The sequence below is a fragment of the Elephas maximus genome, chromosome 24 (assembly GCF_024166365.1).
Source record: "Elephas maximus indicus isolate mEleMax1 chromosome 24, mEleMax1 primary haplotype, whole genome shotgun sequence".
Lineage (NCBI taxonomy): Eukaryota > Metazoa > Chordata > Mammalia > Proboscidea > Elephantidae > Elephas > Elephas maximus.
Window position 1 is genome coordinate 43,078,429 of NC_064842.1, and position 15,478 is coordinate 43,093,906.

At 37.9% G+C, this 15,478-nt stretch overlaps 1 protein-coding gene across 2 annotated transcripts in view; it reads left to right on the forward strand.

Moving 5' to 3' along the window:
- Positions 1–15,478, forward strand: part of CEP350 (centrosomal protein 350) — a 195,098-nt gene that overhangs the window by 175,099 nt on the left and 4,521 nt on the right. The gene's annotated exons all lie outside the window — the stretch shown is intronic.

The following is a 15,478-nucleotide window of genomic DNA, read 5'->3' on the forward strand; positions in this document are numbered from 1 at the left end:
CCAGTATTGTAGATGAAATGAAGCCATCTTATATATACATATATATATATATATTTTTTTAATTTCTAGATATTCTTAGGTTTTTTATTTCTAGAGTTTTGACTGTTGGCAGTTTTGCTTAGGAGCTCTTATTTTAAAGGATCCTGAAACTTCCTGAGCCTCATTTAATATTTTTAGTTGCCATGAACCCCAAAATGCTATAAATTGTGATAACCCCAAAACCCACTGCTATTGAGTCAATTCCAACTCATAATGACCCCGTGGGGTTTCCAAGGCTGTAAATCTCTAGAGATGCAGACTGCCACATCTTTCTCCCCTGGAGTCCCTGGTGGTTTTGAACTGCTGACCTTTCAGTTAGCAGCCGATTGTTTTAACCACTGCACCATCACGGCTCCTGGTGAACTGTGATAGTGCCACTAAAATTGGAGAGGATGGCATGGCAGTTGAAAGCAAGATCTCTGAAATTAGACTGCCTGTACGGTTCCAATCTTGTCTCTACTACTTATTAACAAAGTGACTTTGGGTAAGTTACCTTACCTCTCTGTGTCTCAGTTCCCCCATCTGTAAAATGTCAACCTCATAGAGTTGTTGTGATAATGAAATATAATAGGTATTAAGTGGCATATAAGAAGGTCTCAAAAAAATTATGTATTACTAATATAATAATTTCATTGATTTACAATAATGTGTCTTACTTGATCCCTGCCCACCTTCTCTGCAAATAACCAGAATCCAAATTATGTTAATTTAGAACTTGGGTCAGCAGTTTGACTTGATGCTATAATACAGAACTATGAAGATTTTGTTTTTTAAGATGATAAAGTAAGAATTCCATCTTTTTTCTATTGTGGTAAAAATATATGTAAGAAAACATATGTCACTCGGTGTTTTTTTATGTGTACAATTATTCAGTGACATTAATTACATTCATCACGTTGTGCAGTCATCACCATTATCTGTTTCCCAATTTTTTCATCAGCCTTAGCAGAAACTCAGGAGCCCTGGGGGCACAATGGTTTAGCGCTCAGTTACTAACCGTACAGTTGGAGGTTCAGACCCACCCAGCAGCTCTGTGGGACAAAGACCTGATGATCTGCTTCCATAAAGTTTGCAGCCTAGAAAACCCTATCGGGCAGTTCTACCCTGTCATATGTGATCGTTGTGAGTCAAAATCAACCTGATGGCACCTAACAACATCAACAGAAACTCAGTATCCTTTAAACAGTAATTCCCTTTTCCCCTTCCTCCTGCCCCTGGTAGTCACTAGAAACTTTGGGCTCTATACATATTCCTATTCTAGATGTTTCATATAAATGGGATTATACAATATTTGCCCTTTGTGTCTGATTTATTTCACTCAGCATAATGTTTTCAGTGTTGATCCATGTTGTAGCATGTATTAGAACTTCATTTCTCTGTATGGCTGACCGATATTCCATTCTATGCATATACTACGTTTTGTTTATCCATTCATCTATTGAAGGATGTTTATGTTGTTTCCATCCCTTGGCTTTTGTGAATATTGCTACAGTGGGCATCAGTGTACAAGTATCAGTTTGTGTTAAGTCTTTTGGGTATATACCTAAGAGTGGAATTGCTGGGTCATATGCTAATTCTGGAAACCCTGGTGGCGTAGTGGTTAAGTGCTACGGCTGCTAACCAAAGGGTCGGCAGTTTGAATCCACCAGGTGCTCCTTGGAAACTCTATGGGGCAGTTCTACTCTGTCCTATAGGGTCGCAATGAGTCGGAATCAGCTTGACAGCACTGGGTTTTTGGTATGGTAATTCTATATTTAACTTTTTGAGGAACCACCAGAGTGGTTTCCATAGCAGCTACCCCGTTTTATAATCCCCGCCAACAGTGGATGAGAGTCTTAACTTCTCCACATCCTCACAAACACTTGTTTTCCATTTTCCTAATACTAGCCACCCTAGTGGGCATGAGATATCTCATTGTGGTTTTGATTTTCATTTCCCTAATGACTAATAACATTAAGCATCTTTTCATGTGTGGTTGACCATGTGTATATCTTCCTTGTGAAAAGTTTATTCAAGTCTTTTCTCCATTTTTTGATTAGGTTATTGTTTTGTTCTTGGGTTGTAGGAGTCTTTAAATATTCTGGATATTAAACCCTTATCAAATACATAGTTCCCAGATACTTTCTCCCACCCTGTGGGTTATCCCTTCACTTTGTTGGTAAACTGATGCACAAAAATTTTTTATTTTAGTGAAGTTCAATTCATTTTTTTGTTGTTGTTCATGCTTTTGGCCATATCAAAGAATCCACTGTTGAAAACTAGATCCCAAAGCATTATTCCTATGTTTTGTTCCATGGGTTTTATGTTGTAGTTCATACGTTTGGGTTGTTGACTCATTTTGAGTTAATTTTTGTATATGATATGAGGTATGGGTCCAACCTCATCCTTTTCCAGGTGGAGATCCAGTTTTACAGTACTGTTTATTGAAGAGACTATTCTTTCCCCCACTTAGTGGATGTAGCACCTTTGTCAAAAATGTCTTGACCACAGATGTACGAGTTTATTTCTGAACTGTCAGTTCTATTCTGTTGGTCTGTATGTCTACCGTTATACCAGTACCAGTCTATTTTTATTACTGTAGCTTTATGATATGTTTTGTAATCAGGAAGTATGAATCCTCCTACTTCGTTTTTCAAGATTGCTTTGGCTATTCAGGGCACCTTACAGTTCCATGTAAATTTGAGAATCGGCTATTCCATTTCTGCAAAGAAGGCTGTTGGAATTTTGATAGAGATTGCGTTGAAACTTTAGATTTGTTTGGGTAATACTGACAACATATTAAATCTTCAAGTCCATGAACATGGAGGATCACGGGGAGGGTAGCAATTTGGAGCTATTTTCAGACCTGAACTGTCTTTCCATATATTTAGGTCTTTAATTTTTTTCAGTGATGTTTTATAGTTTTCAGTGTACAAGTCTTTCACCTTACTGGTTAAATTTATTTCTAGGTATTTTATTCTTTTATATGCTATTGTGAATGGAATTGTTTCCTTAGTTTTCTTTTCAGATAGCTCATTGCTGATGTCAGGAAACCCAACTGATTTTTCTGTGTTGACTTTGTACCCTGCCAGTTTGCTAAATTCATTTATTAGCTGTAATTGCATTCGTGTGGATTCTTTGGGGTTTTTTTATATATATAATATCATGTTGTCTGCAAAAAAAGGATAGTTTCACTTCTTTCTTTCCTTTTTGGATACCTTTTATTTCTTTCCCTCACCTAATTGCTTTGGCTGGGACTTCCAGTACCATACTGAATAGCAGTGGTGAGAGCGAGTATTCTTGTTCCTGATCTTAAGAGAGAAGCTCTCTGTCCTTTTTTGAGTATAATGCTAGCTGTGGGTTTTTTACAAATGCCGTTTATCATATTGAGGAGTTTCCCTCATATTTATAGCTTCTTGAGTGTTTTTATCTTGGGTGTTAGATTTTTCAAATGCCTTTTCTGTGTCTATTGAGATTATCATGTGGCTCTTTTCAAGTTTTGTTCTATTAATGTGATATATTACATTGTTCTGTTGTTAGCTCCAGCTCATAGCGACCCTGTGTACAACACTACACGGTCTTGCGCCATCCTCACAGTTGTCGTTATGCTTGAGCCCATTGTTGCAGCCACTGTGACAGTCCGTCTCATTGAGGGTCTTCCTCTTTGTCACTGACCCTCTCTTTCCCAAGCATGATGTCCTTCTCTAGGGCCTGATCCCTCCTGATAACATGGCCAAAGTATGTGAGACATATTCTCGCCATCCTTGCTTCTAAGGAGTCTTCTGGTTTTACTTCTTCCAAGACAGATTTGTTCATTCTTTTGGCAGCCCATGGTATATTCAGTATTCTTCACCAGTATCACACTTCAAAGGTGTCAGTTCTTCTTGGTCTTCCTTATTCATCATCCAACTTTCGCATCCATATGAGGCGATCGAAAACGCCATGGCTTGGGTCAGGCGCACCTTAGTCTTCAAGGTGACATCTTTGCTTTTCAACACTTTAAAGAGGTCTTTTGCAGCAGATTTGCCGGAACCATTCTAGCATTCCTAAAATAAATCCTACTTGATCATAGTATGTAATCCTTTTAATATGCTATTGAATTCAGTTTGCTAGTATTTTGTTGAGAATTTTTGCATCTGTATTCATAATGGATATTGGTCTGTAGTTTTCTTGTGATGTCTTTGCCTAACTTTGGTTTCAGGATCATGTTATCCTCATAGAATGGGTTAGAAAGTGTTCCCTCCTCTTTTTTTTTTAAGAGTTTAAGAAGGTTTGGTACCACTTCTGTAAATGTTTGGTAAAATTCTCAGTGAGACTACCTGGTCCAAGATTTTTTTTTTTGGAGGGGGGTGCTGGGAAATTTTTTTGTTAGTCACACAGTCTCTTCACTTGTTATGGGACTGTTGAGATCTTCTATTTCTTCTTGACTCAGTGTAGGCAGTTTATATGTTTCAAGGAGTTTGTCCATTTCATCAAAGTTATCTAATTTGTTGGTATACCATTAATTGTTCATACTATTTTCTTATGATCCTTTTTATTCCTGTAGAGCCAGTCCTCACTTCCATTTCTGATTTTAGATATTTACATCCTTTCTCTTTTTCTTTGTCAGCCTAGCTAAAGGTTTGTCAATTTTATTGATCTTTTGAAAAAATCAACTTCTAGTTTTATTGATTCTATTTTTCTATTCTCTTCTTTTTATCTCTGTTCTGATATTTTTTTATTTCATTGCTTCTGGTAACTTTCGGCTTAGTTTGCTCTTTTTTTTCTAGTTCTTCAAGTTATAAAGTTCAGTTATTGATTTGAAATCATCCTTTTTTAATGTAGACATTTACCACTGCAAATTTTCCCCTGAACACTGCCTTTGCTGCTTCTCTTAAGATTTGGTATGCTGTGCTTTCATTTTCATTCAACTGTATTTTCTGATTTCTCCCTAAAGTTCTTTCTTGACCCACTGTTTGTTTAATAGTGTGTTATTTAATTTCCACATATTTATTTGCCAGTTGTCCTTCTGTTACTAATTGTTTTATTCCGTTGTGGCCAGACAAGATAATTTGCATGATTTCAGTCTTTTTAAGTTTATTGAGACTTGTTTTGTGACCTATGATATGGTCTGTCCTGGAGAATGATCCATGTACACTGGAAAAGAGTATGTATTATATCATTGTTGGGTGGAGTGTCTTCTGTATGTCTCTCAGGTTTATAGTGTTGTTCAGATCCTCTGTTTCCTTATTTAATTTTTTTTTATATGACCTATCCATTATTGAAAGTAGTGTATTAAAGTCTCCTACTATTATTGGAGAACTGTCTATTTCTCACTTCAATTCTGTCAATGTTTGCTTCATATATTTTGGGGCTCTGATGTTAGGTGCATAAGTATCTATAATTGTTATATCTTTTGATGAATTGACCCTTTATCAATATATAATTTACTTCATTATCTCTTGTAATAGATTTTAACTTAAAGGCTATTTTGTCTGATATCAGTATAGCCACTCCAGCTTTTTTTGATTACTATTTACATGGAATTTTTTTCCATCTTTTCACTTTCAGCTTATTTTTCTTTGGATCAAAGGTATGTCTCTTTTAGACAGCATACAGATGGATTGTGTTTCGTAAATCATTGTACCAGTTTTTGCCTTTTGGCTGGAGTGTAATCTATTTACATTTGAGGTAATTACCGATAAGGCAGGACATACTTCTGACATTTAGCTATTTGTTTTTTGTGTGTCACACTATTTTCCTCAATACTGCCATAATTTGTTTTTAGTTCATTTTTTGTAGTGAACCATTTCGATTGACTTCTTTATTGTTATGTATATTTTAAAGATATTTTCTTTGTGCTTACCCTGAAGATTACATTTAACATGTAAATTTATAACAACCTAGTTTAAACCTACTTATCTCAGTAACATACAAAAGCTCTATTCCTATACTGCTCCTCTCCCTATATGTAGTTATCATAAATTATGTCTTTGTATATTATGTGTCCAATAGGATAAAGGTATAGTTATATTTTATGTATTTGTCTTTTGGAATCATCCAGGACATAACTATTAAAGGTAGAAGCCAAAAATACCATAAAACTCACACATACTTGCCCATGAGATAACCTTTATCAGAAATCTTTCTTTTCCACATACAGCTTTGAGTTATTGTCAAATATCTTTTCAGTTCTGTCTGAAGAAGGCTTTTTAACAATTCTTATAAGACATGTCTGGTAATCACACGCTCTCTCAGCTTATATTTATCTGGGAATTTCTGAATTTCTCCCTCATTCTTAAAGGGCAGTTTTGCCAGATACAGAATTCTTGGTTGACAGTTCTTTTCTTACAGCACTTTAAATATGTCATTCCACTGCCTCCTGGCCTTCAGGGTTTCTGAGAAGAAATCTGTACTCAGTCTTGTTGTGTATCTCTTATATGTGACAATTCGCTTCTCTCTTGAAGCTTTCAGGCTTCTCTCTTTATCTTTGGTTTTCAAGAGTTTGATTATAATGTGTCTTGATGTGGATCTTTCTGGGATTATTTTACTTGGAATTCATTAAGCTTCTTGGATTTGTAGATGCAAATCTGGAACTTTTTCTGTGATTATTTCTTCAAACAGTCTTTCTATTCCTTTTTGTCTCTCCTTTTTTTGAGATTCCCAGGATGCATATGTTGGTTCACTTGATGGTGTTCCATAATTCCATTAGGCTTTGCTCAGCTTTCTTGAGCCTTTCTCTTTTTGTTCTTCAGACTCAATAATTTTGATTGCCTTATCCTCTAGGCCACCAGTTCTTTATTTTGCCGGCTCAAATCTGCTGTTGAGTTCCTCTATTGAACTTTTCATCTCCAGTAATTCTGTTTGGTTCCATTTTATAGTATTTATCTCATTATTGATATTTTTGTTTTGTTCAAGTATCGTTTTCCTGATTTTCTTTAGTCCCTTGTCTGTGTTTTCCTTTAGTTCTTTGAGCATGTTTTCTGTTTTATCCATTATCTTGTCCTTTGAATGGGCCATCATTTCCAGTTCTGTTGTGTGCATTGTGATTTTTTGTTGAAGCCCAGACATTAGAATGTTACAATGTGTTAGCTTTCTCAATCTCCCCGTATACACAGTGCTTTTGAAAGTACTTGCTAATTCCTGCCAGAAATTTTCAGCTGGCCACAGCCTGGAGTCTCTCCTCAACTCCCTTTCTTGCACCCTGTGAGAGCTCCAATTCAGGCCAGATCGAGGCTTCAGTTTTTCAAGTAATAGGAGATGACATCCCACAGGTAATGTGGAGATCAGATCATGTAGGGTCTTTTTGGCCCTTGTGAGAACTTTAGCTTTTATTCTGAGTGAGGTGGGAAGACATTCAAGGATTTGAGCAGAAGAGTGACATGATCTGATCTAAAATTTTTTTTTAATTGTACTTTAGGTGAAGGTTTACAGAACAAACTAGTTTCCCATTAGACAGTTAGTATGCATATTGTTTTGACATTTGTTAACAACCCCACGACATGTCAACATTCTCCATTCCCAACCCTGGGTTCCCTATTACCAGCTTTCCTGTTCCCTCCTGCCTTCTAGTCCTTGCCCCTGGGCTGGTGTGCTCCTTCAGTCTCACTTTGTTTTATGGGCCTGTCCAGTCTTTGGCTGAAGGCTGAACCTCAGGAGTGACTTCATTACTGAGCTGAAAGGGTATCTGGGGCCATATTCTTGGGTTTCTCCAGTCTCTGTTAGGCCAGCAAGTCTGGTCTTTCTTTTTGAGTCAGAATTTTGTTCTATATTTTTCTTCAGCTCTATTTGGGACCCTCTATTGTGATCTCTGTCAGAGCCGTCAGTGGTGGTAGCTGGGAACTGTCTAGTTGTGCTGGACTCAATCTGGTGGAGGCTGTGGTACATGTGGTCCACTAGTCCTTTGGACTAACCTTTCCCATGTATCTTTAGTTTTCTTCATTCCTTGCTCCCGAAGGGGTGAGACCAGTAGAGTATCAGGCTTTTAAGACCCCAGACGCTACTCACCAAAGTGGAATGTAGAGCATTTTCTTTATAAACTATGTTATGCCAATTGAGCTAGATGTTCCCCAAGACCATGGTCCCCACAGCCCTCAGCCTAGCAATTCAGTCCCCCAGGGAGTTTGGATGTATCTATGGAGCTTCCATGACCTTGCCTTGTACAAGTTGTGCTGGCTTCCCCAGTGTTGTGTACTGTCTTACCCTCCACCAAAGTTACCACTTATCTATTGTCTATTTAAGTGTTTTTCCATCCCTACCCCCTCCTCCCTCGTAACAATCAAAGATTGTTTCTTTTTGTGTATAAACCTTTTCATGAGTTTTTACAGTAGCGGTGTCATACAATATTTGTCCTTTTGTGATTGACTTATTTCACTCAGCATAATGTCCTCCAGATTCATCCATGTTGTAAGATTCATCACAGATTCATTGTTGTTCCTTATCATTGTATAATACTCCATCATGTGTATGTACCATTAGTTTGTTTATTCATCTGTTGATGAGCATCTAGGTTGTTTCCATCTTTTTGCTATTGTAGACAGTGCTGCAGTGAACATGGGTGTGTATATGTTTATTCATCTGACAACTCTTATTTCTCTAGAATATAGTCCAAGGAGTTGGATTGCTGGGTTATATGGTATTTCTGTTTCTAGCTTTCTAAGGAAGCGCCATATCATTATTCAAAATGGTTGTATCACTTTGCATTCCCACCAGCAGTGCATAAGAGTTCCGATCTCCTTGCATCATCTCCAACATTTGTTATTTCCTTTAGACCTTTGTCTGATTCGTAATAGCCAAAAGTGTTTTCCCGGTCTGTAGGTTCTCTTTTTACTCTTTTGGTGAAGTCTTTTGATGAGCATAGGTGTTTCATTTTTAGAAGATCCCAATTATCTAGCTTATCTTTTGGAGTTTGTATGTTGTTGGTTGTGGTTTGTATCCTGTTAATGCCGTGTATTAGGGCTTCTAGTGTTGATCCTATTTTTTTTCCTTCTATGAACTTTGTAGTTTTTGGCTTTATATTTAGGTCTTTGATCCATTTTGATTTAGTTTTTGTATATGGTGTGAGGTATGGGTCCTGTTTCATTTTTTTGCAGATGGATATCCAGTTTTGCCAGCACCATTGGTTAAAAAGACTGTCTTTTCCCCCATTTGATGGACTTTGGGCCCTTAATGAAGATCAGGTGACCATAGGTGAATGGATTTACATCTGGGTTCTCAATTCTGTTCCATTGGTCAATGTATCTGTCGTTGTACCAGTACCAGGCTGTTTTGACTACCGTAGTTGTATAGTAGGTTCTGAGGTCAGGCATTGTGAGTCCTCCTGCTTTGTTGTTCTTCTTCAGTAGTGTTTTATTCATATGGGGCTTCTTCCCTTTCCACATAAAGTTAATGATAAGTTTTTCCATCTCTTTAAAGAATATTGTTGGTATTTGGATTGGGATTGCTTTGTATTTGTAAATCGTTTGGATAGAATTGTCATTTTCAGAATGTTGACTCTACCTACACATGAGCATGGTATGTTTTTCCATTTATGTAGATCTCTTTTGGTTTCTTGCAGTAGTGTGCATAGTTTTCTTTGTATAGGTCCTTTATATCCCTGGTTAGATTTATTTCTAAGTATTTTATTTTTTTAGGGGCTATTATAAATGGTATTGTTTCCATGATTTCCTTTTCATTGTTCTCTTTATTGGTGTATAGGAATCCAACTGATTTTTGTATGTTTATCTTGTACCTGCTACTCTGCTGAATCTTTCTGTTAGTTCCAGCAGTTTTCCTGTGGAGTCTTTTGGGTTTTCTTTGTATAGTATCATATCACATGCAAATAGGGACAGTTTAACTTCATTTGGATGCCCTTTATTTCTTTTTCTTGCTTTATTGCTCTAGCTAGGACTTCTAGCACAGTGTTAAATAGGAGTGGTGATAAAGGGCATACTTGTCTTACTCCTCTTCTTAAGGGGAATGTTTTCAGCCCCTCTCTGTTAAGAATGATGTTGGTTGTTGGTTTTGTATAGATGCCATTTATTACGTTGGGAAATTTCCCTTTTATACCTATTTGATTGAGAGTTTTTATCAGGAACTGACCTAAATTTTAACAGGATCACTCTGTGGCTGCTGTATTGAGAATAGACTGAAGGGTGGCAAAGTGGAAGCAGGGAGACCAGTAGGATATTCAAATAATCCAGGCAAGTGATTAACTTGGGTGGACCAGTTTGGAGGTATTGGAGATGGCGAGAAGTAGTCGAATTCTGTATGTATTTTCAAAATAAACCAACAAAATCTACTGATAAATTGAATATGGAGCATAAGACAAAGAGAGGTATTGAGGAGATAACTGCATTGTATTGGCTTGAGCAACTGGAAGGATGGAATTGCCATTTACTGATTTGGGGTAAAATGGGAGAAGCAGTTTGGAAGGAACATTAATTAGGAGTTCCATTTTTGGTCATGTTAAATTTGAGATGTCCGATTGACATCCAGGTGGTGATATTGAGCAGGCAATTGGATATATGAGTTGTCTTAGTCATCTAGTGCTGCTGTAACAGAAATACAAGTTGATGGCCTTAACAAAGAGAAACTTATTTCTTCATAATAAAAAAAAGTAGGCTAAAAGTCCAAATTCAGGACACCGGCTCCAGGGGAAGGCTTTCTGTCTCTGTCGGCTCAGAAGGAAGGTCCTTGTCCTCAGTCTTCCCCTGGTGGAGGAACTTCTCAGGCACAGGGACCCCTGGGTCCAAAGGATGCTCTCAGCTCTTGGCGCTGCTTTCTTGGTGGTATGAGGTACCCCTGTCTCTCTGCTCGCTTCTTTCTTTTATATCTCAAGAAATTGCCTCAAACCACAATCCATCCTTAGAGACTGAGTCTTGCCTCACTAACTCAACTGCCGCCCATCCTCCCTTATTAACATCGTAGAGGCAGGATTTACAGCATAATAGGAAAATCACACAGTACAGGGAATCATGCCCCACCCAGCCCAATTGATACAAGCTTTGCAGGGGGAGGGGGATAATTCACATTCAATCCATGACATGAGTCTAGAATTGAAGCAAAAGCCCTAGGCTGGAAATAAGGATTTAAGCGTGGTCAGCATATAGATGGTATTCAAAGCCTACAGACCAAGGAAGAGAATATGGATGAAGAAAGACGAGGTCCAAGGACTGGTTCTGGGGCATTCCAATGTCTAGAGAGTTAAGAAGGTGAGGGCAAACCAACAAAGGAGACTGAAAAGGAGCAGCCAGTGAGGTAAGGGAAAGGCAGGCAGTGTGACTTCCTGGAATCCAGGTGAAAGTGTTTCAAAGATAAGGGAGTGATTAGTTGTGTCTAATAAATGGAGTAAAATAAGAACTGAGAATTTACCGGTGGATTTAGCAGTGGGGAGATCATTATTAATCTTAACATTAATACAGATAGTGTTTATGTCACGAATGAAGTAAAAGCCTGATTGGAATGAGTTCAAAGAGAGAATGAGAGACAGATTAGGGAAAGCAAAAATGGACACTTTGAAAGAGTTCTATTGTAAAGAAAAATGGAGAAAAAAATGATGACAAGAGAGGGTTTTTTTTTTTTTTTTTTTTTTCGCTTGAAAGAAATACCCTGTTTGTATGTTTATGGGAAAGAGTCAGAAGGGAAAATGTGATTATGCGGGGGAGAGGCCTGCGAGACTAATATCCCTGACAGGTTTGGCTTCAAACTGAGTATTAATTGCTCTTTAAAAACACTTGTAACATGATAAACAGTTCTACTAAACATTTAGTAATAAACAGTTGCTTCTTTCAAATTAAGAATGTTGCTTGGTCTGGGAAAGTCCAAAATCAGTCTAACTGTTCATGTGTTTGTAGGCATTACTGAGGTGAGTAAAATACAAAGAATGTTTTTTAGGCATAAAGGCCTCCTGTTAGCTAGAAGGATTCCCTGGGTGAAGGATTCCCTGGGTGATGAAAACAGGTAACGCACTTGGCTGCTAACTGAAAGGTTGGAGGTTGGAGATTCAAGTCCTCCCAGAGGCACCTTGGAAGAAAGGCCTGGTGATCTATGTCACCACTGAAAACTCTGTGGAGCACAGTTCTGTTATGGCACACATGGGGTCGCCCTGAGTTGGAATCGACTCGACAGTGACTGGTTCATGTTGGTTAGCCAGAAGAGAAATCTTTCAGCTCTGATTTCAGTTCAGATTTGCCATCTCTTTATCCCTTCAATTAATTTACAGCTTAGATTAGCTAAGAATGTGAGCTGTTTTTAGCCATGCAGTCTCCAAATATATATGATGTGGAGTGACAAGTAATTAGACCAACTTTTGCATATCTTTTATGTACAGTAGCCTTGGGAAGCCTTTGCTGCTGTAGGCAGAATTGTGCTTAAAATGACAAATCCTGTCTTGAAACTACCTAGCTAGTGATTGTATCTCCTTTACAACCTATGATCTGATAAAGGTACTCACTAGCTCCTGAGTTACTACTTAATGTTGGTAAGTTCTTTCTCATATAGAGCCTAAATTGGTTTTCACATAATTATGAGTTGCTTCTACAGCTTTGGGATTTTGCATAACAAATTTCAACTCTTTCTACAGCCTACATGTTCCACCTGAATCTTTTATTCTCGCTGTTAAACACTGGTAGTCTCTCCTGTCGTCTGATGTGGTTTTGAGTCCCTCAGCGTCATCAGTTTTAGCTGTTTGTCAGTATCCTCCTTTAAATGCAATGCTCAGAATTGATCAGATGATATTTCATGTGTTGTTTAGTACATTCATACAACCTATTCCCTTTTTTTTTTATTCCCTTTTTCTAGATACTAGACTTTGATCAATGCAGTTTATGACCACATTTGTTTTGTTTTAGCTATATCATACTAACAGGAGCTTAGAAAAACCCCAAGACCAAACCTCTGCTTTTATAGTTATTTTTCTTTTTTGGATTTAAGAATAGGGCCTTATTTTATTCCTTCATTTTGTTAAATTTGGCCCGTTGTTCCAGGCTACCAACACATTTCTGGATTCTCTCTTCCAAAATAGTTATTGTATTTCCCAGCTTATGTCATCTCTAAAATTGATACACCTGCCTTCATCTAGGTCATTGCTCAGAATGATGAGCTGAATAGTGCCAAAGGCAGTCTTTCAGTATTCACTAAAAATATCCATATTCCAAATATTTATTTAGGACCCTCAACTTGTACTGTCCTGGTCATTGGGGAATTGTAAATGTAAAGAAACCTTCAGGAGCTCACAGTCTAGTGGGAGAACAGATACACAGAATATAATTCAGTGTGGAAATTTAATTACTGTAATGGTATGAACAAGATAGAATGGGAGCATAGAGGAAAAAGCTCCTGAGTCTTTCAGACAGAAACTTCCTTCCAGGTTGATAGCTGTCCTTTTGAATCAAACGATTACAGATCTACCTAACTGAACATGCTATTTCTCCATCTTTTTCATAAGGATATGGTGAAAGTCCTGACATATGCTTGCTGAAATCTGGCCACATTTCTAAAATGAAGTTAGCGTTAGTCTGACCATTTAATGTGATGTAATTTATGTAGGTGTGTGTGTGTGTGAAACCCTGGTGGCATAGTGGTTAAGAGCCACGGCTGGTAACCAAAAGGTCAGCAGTTCGAATCCACCAGCCGCTCCTTGGAAACCCTTTGGGACAGTTCCACTCTGACCTGTAGGGTCGCTGTGAGTCAGAATCCACTTGACGGCAATGGGTGGTAGTAGTAGTGGTATATGTGTGTATGTATATGTATTGTTTGTTTATTTTCAGGATCCGGAGCAGGAGAAATGTGAATAGACTGAAGACTAGAAGAAAAAAGAGGCAGATTTGTGGGCTATAATATCCATCATTTGCTATACTTGAAGTTTTGCGTTGGGCTTTGAACTTTCTGACGGAAAACATGTTAGTTCTCACTAACTGAGAGGGAGATAGTTCTTGTTCTTAAGGAGGAGCAAAGCTTTCCCCAACGCTGAAGCCTTATGAGGCTCATTGAGGGTACACTGAGATGTAATGCATAACGTCCTGAGCATATTTCTATTTTAAGTATAATAAAAGATTTCATTAAGACAGTGTTTCCTACATTTTGTGATTGGGGAAGAGATTGCTCAAAGAACAGATTAATATCAAAGGCTGAGGGAACTTTTCTGTAAAAAAGGAAACCTGTACAGCTTTGTTTGAACAGATAAGTTTATTGAGGATGGGAAATCTTTTTTTTTTTTTTGGTGGAGGTGGGGGAGTTACCTGCTAACTTTCCCAGAACGTGGTCATCCCTCCATACCAGTTTGAGAAGTGCTACATTAGGCTGTTTCAGTAAGAGGGAAACACCAGTTTCTTGGTAGGTTAATAAGTATTTCTCATATACCTACACAAAAGAATTTTGGGGTCAAATTAATATGGAAACTCTTGAGTTAAACAAGTTACTGGTGGATTTCTCTGAATCTCTGAATAAACCCAAACCCCCCCCCCAAAAAAAATACATATATATATAGTGATCTCCCAGACAGAATTTTTAAAAACTTATTTGACTATCAAACCCTTTTTGGTGGCACATCTGTTCCATGGGGCATAATTTAGTAATGAATATTTTATATGCCAATCAAGCAACCTTCCCCAAAGAGAAATTTATTTCCTCACAGTAAAGCAGACTAAAAGTCCAAATTCAGGGCGCCAGCTCCAGGGGAAGGCTTTCTGTCTCTCTCAGCCTTCTCATCAGTCTTCCCCTGGACTAGGAGCTTCTCTACACAAGGGTCCAAGGATATGTTCTGCTCCCACCACTGCCTTCTTGGTGGCCTGAGGTCCCCCACTCTGCTTTGCTTCCTTTTCATCTCTTGAGAGATAAAAGGTGGTGCCAGCCACACCCCAGGGAAACTCCCTTTATATTTGGATCAGGAATGTGACCTTAGTAAGAGTGTTACAATCCCACCTAATCCTCTTTAACATAAAATTACAATTACAAAATGGAGAGCAAACACACAGTACTGGGAATCATGGCCCAGCCAAGTTGACACACACATTTCTTGGGAGGCATAATTCAATCCATGACACTGGTTCTCTCGGTCTCCAGTAAAATGTGGTCTCTTTCTCCCAAGAGTCTTCTCATTTCCTCATAACAGGGAACCAGAGTACACATTCCTCTCTTCCTTTTTCGTGATGACACTGTGACTAGGGCAAGTACAACAATGTACTTGGGTTTTTTGCCACATTAGACTTACGGTTAGAGAACCCTGTCACTGTAGTGAGCTTTGTTAAAATTTCTAACTAGATCAGGATTCACTATCTACTTTCTCCACCTGACCTCCATCCCACTCAGCTATCATTGTAATATAATGAGTCTAACTTGTTTTCTTATATAGGTAGGTTTTTTTTTTTCTTTTTTATTGCAAACAAACAAATCTTTGGCAGTTATCTCTGATTTTTTTTATTAGTTTTCATTTACCTAGGAATCTCAAAATCCTGAAATACAAAAAGAACAAGAATTGTATAACAGTATTTTTTTTAAACAT